Below are 4,125 nucleotides of genomic sequence, written 5' to 3' on the forward strand. Positions count from 1 at the left end.
GTGGCTCAGTGGTTGAGTGTTGACATATGAACCAGGAGGTCATGGTTCAACTCCTGGTCAGGGCACATTCCCTATCAGGGCACATGCCCAGGTTGTGGGCTCGATCCCCAGTAGAGGGTGTGCAGGAGGCAGTCAATCAATGATTCTGTCAAATCATTTATGTTTCTCCCTCTCTCTCCTTTCCTCTCTGAAATCAATACAAATTAAAAAAAAATATCCTTGGGTGAGGTTAACAACAACAAAAAAAACAACACAAAAACAATTATCCATATAGACCGTTTCTTCTTACTGCTACATATTATGCCATAATATGCATCTTCCACATTTTACTTTTCTTATCTCTCTCTCTCTCTTTTTTTTTTTTTTTGTGTGTGGCCGTGTCACTCGTGGTTAAAAGGGTCGTGGGCAAAGAGCTGTAGGCCCCAGTTGTGCGCAAGCAACTGCTCTGGTGCTGCAGCCTGATCCCCCCCCCCCCCCCCCCACACACACACACGCAGGCGCAGCAGGGACTCAAAGGCAGTGCGTTACTTTTCTTATCTCTTAATGAGGGACACTTGGAGTACCTCCAGAACTCCTCTACCACAAATAAGATGAACATCCTATTTGCTGTCCTCTTGTAGATGGGAATGAGAATTTATTGAGATGACATCACTTGGCCAAAGAGCTTCTATTACAGATTATGCTAAATTCAGTGAGAGTGCCTGTTTGTATTCCCATCAGCATTGCCTGAGAGTTCCTACCGCCCCAAGTCCTTGCCAGCCTCCTCATGGATCCACTTTTCTGATGTTTGCCATCCTGATGTATATAAAGCAATATGACACTATTGTTTTAATTTTCACTACTGATTACTTGTGAACTTTAGCATATCTTTTATTGATCATTTGAGTTTTCCCTAATGAGCCACACAGTTTTTTAAAAGTTGGATCTTATTGATCTACTAGGGGCCCAGCGCATGAATTTGTGCACCTTGAAAGGAACTGTGGGCCGCGAAGCTGCGGTGGGCACAGGGGCAGGTCTCGGCCCATCCTCCGCGCCCCAGCCCAGTCCCTCCCGCCACAGCCCCGGGCCCCTGTCTGCCAGCAGCCCCACTCCTGCTGCCACTGCTGCTCCCACGCGCTGACAGCACCAGCCCCACTCACACCCGTTGAGCATGGAGTGATTGGGGCCGGTGCCAGCAGGGTGCGAGTGGGGCTGGCGCCATCAGTGGGTGCGAGCGGCGACTGCTGCCCCAATTGCCCCTCAGAAGCAGCAGAAGGTGGAGAAGCCCTCAGGGGCAATTGGAGCTGGCAGCCGCCACTCGCACCCACTGACAGCGCCGGGTGCCAGCTGTGGGTGTGAGCAGGGCTGGCACCGGCAGTGGGTGCGAGCGGCGGCTCCAGTGCCATCAGTGGGTGCAAGCAGGGCCATCACCAGCAGCGAGTGCAAGAGGTGACTGCCAGCCCCAATCAACCCTCAGGAGCAGGGAGAGGTGGAGAAGCCCTGAGGGACGATCGGGGGCTGGCAGCTGCCGCTCACACCCGCTGATGGCACCGAGTGATCGGGGCCGGCACCGGGTGCCAGCAGTGGGTGTGAGCAGTGGCTCTGGTGCCAGCAGCTGGTGGGAGCAGGGTTGGCGCCAATAACAGGTACAAATGCCAGGCAGGACTGTGGTGCACAGGAGCAAAGAATTTTCAGTAACCACCAGAGGCTTGCCCCGATGACAGTGCCCGGCACCCTGCCTTGGTCTGGCACCCCTACTCACCTGCTCCACCATCCCGCCACTGCCGATGCCCACCATGTTCTGGGCTCGCCCCTGGTGGTCAGCGCCTGTCATAGCTACCGGTTGTTCGGTTCTGCCATTCGGTCTATTTTGCATATTAGCCTTTTATTAAATAGGATAACTTGCTTTTTGTCACTCATCTGTATATTTTGGACATCTTTCCATGTCAATAAATATATCTATACAACATTATTTTTATTACCTGCATAGTATTTTAATCAGATGAAGATGTCATAATTTGTGTGACCATTCCCCTTCTATTGAACATTGAGAGTTCCCCTCCCTACATTTTTACCATGCAAAATATCATATAAAACTTATAGATATTTATATCATCAAATAAACATCTTTGTGCCTTTGTCTTAGGGTAATATTATGAATTGTTTTAAGGATAAATTCTTAGAAGTAAAATTACTTGGTCAAAGGATATGTACTTTTTTGTTGTTGCTAAATCATTTGATATACTGCCAAATTGCCCTCTGGAATGATGAGTTTTTACTTCTACAAACAGTATATAAATGTAAGTTTTCTATATTCTTAGCAACACTGACCATTATATATTTTTTATCCTTTTCTAATACTTTGTCATTCAATAGGCAAAAATGGTATTTCTTACTAGTTTGTAGAAAGCTTTAATCTTTTCCTATGGTGCTGAGATGGCATTTTATATCTTAATAATTCTTTTTAAAAAATAGGCTTTTATTGGTTTCAGAGAGAGGAACGGGGGAGGGAGGGAGAGATAGAAACATGGATGAGAGAGACACATGCCCCCTACTGGAGGTCGCCCACAACCTGGGCATGTGCCCTGACAGGGAATCCAACCAGCAACCTCATGGTGCATGGGATGAGGCTCAACTAACTGAGGCTTTAATAATTCTTAAATATATTTAACTTACAGTTTTATTCTAGTAACTCTATTATTTTTATCAGCTGACTCTTGTTCATTGTGATTTGTTAACTCTTCTGTAATTTTGGGTTCTTAGCTTTTCTTATTAAAGTTTAATCTATGGTGATTCTGTATGGCCTGGGTGGAGATGAACCCATCCAGGGAAATTTATGTTTGCTTCTTCATATTGCCCCAGAGTTATTGCCACCTTGGAGCCATTTTTAACATGAATTGCTTGATTTGGGGTTCCTAAACCATGCACACCTGCATCTGTGCTGGAGGTGTGGGGTGTGGCCTTTTGAGAATTCTGGATTTACCGAGTGTCTTGGTTCCTTTTCTTCTGTCCCTAAGTAAGTCTGTGCTACTAAGAAGAGGACAACCCTCCCCAAAACTCAAGCAACTACTTTTCAGCTCCAGTTTTCCATTCTGATTTTTAGTTTTCTTGGTTTGGTCTCTTGTGTAGTGCTTGTATTCGGTTATGCATTAAAAATTATGTTAAGTATATTGTACTTAGCATTTCTAGATGTTTAATGGCAGAATTTCCAGCTTATCAAGTCTGCCATATTGAACTAAGAGTTAGCATTAACTATTCTCATTATTACTTTAATTTACAGTATTTCTCTAATCAATAGTGATAGTGAATACTTTTTATATATTTATGATAATTTATATTTCCTTATATGATTTTTTTAGTACTTGGTCCTTTCATTTTACTGGAGTGTTTGTTTCTTTGCTATTAATTTGAAATAATACCTAATGGTCAAAATATTAAAGTTTTGTCACATACATTCTTTTTATCCTTTTTGTGGAGTATGGTTTATTCTTTGTCATATAAAACTTATAGATATTTATATCATCAAAGACATCAACTTTTCCTTTATTATTTATGTTTTTGTTGACTTGCTTAGGAAGCCCTTCTCTATATCAATATTTTAGAATATTCACTTATTTTTTATAATACTTTTATGACTTCACTTTGTACTTTAAACACATTTTAATGTCAACTCAGCTTTATTTTCGTATATGGTGTGAGGTAAGGATTTAGCTTTATTTTTTTTTCTCCCAGATTGTTAGCCAGTTGTCTAATGCATGTATTAAGTAGTACATTTTTTCTGCAGGATTTGAGAGGCTTCCTTCATCATATACTGCAGAGGTTTTTAAGTTGAGTTCTGCAGGGCCACAGGGTTTCCCTGAGTTACTTCTGCAGTTTCCTGGAGAGACAAGGAAGTGGCAAATGAGCTAGATTCTTTCTTGATTTATACATTAGGGATCCACTTAAGATTTTATCTGAAGAAAGAGTTCACCTGCCTGCAAATCAGTAATATAATAAACTAGAGGCCTGGTGCATGAAAATTCATGCACTGGAGGGGGACCCTCAGCCTGGCCTGCCCCCTCTCACAGTCTGGGAGCCCTCAGGGGTGGGAGGCGACCTGGTGATTAGGGGAAGGCGATGCCCCATCACACCTCTGCTGCTGCCACT

At 43.5% G+C, this 4,125-nt stretch overlaps 1 pseudogene; it reads right to left on the reverse strand.

The window, feature by feature from the left end:
• Nucleotides 1-375: 375 nt before the first annotated feature.
• On the reverse strand, nt 376-523 carry LOC118665604 (annotated as a pseudogene).
• Between the last annotated feature and the right edge of the window lie 3,602 nt (nt 524-4,125).

The sequence above is a fragment of the Myotis myotis genome, unplaced genomic scaffold (assembly GCF_014108235.1).
Source record: "Myotis myotis isolate mMyoMyo1 unplaced genomic scaffold, mMyoMyo1.p scaffold_m19_p_10, whole genome shotgun sequence".
In the NCBI taxonomy this organism is placed as follows: domain Eukaryota; kingdom Metazoa; phylum Chordata; class Mammalia; order Chiroptera; family Vespertilionidae; genus Myotis; species Myotis myotis.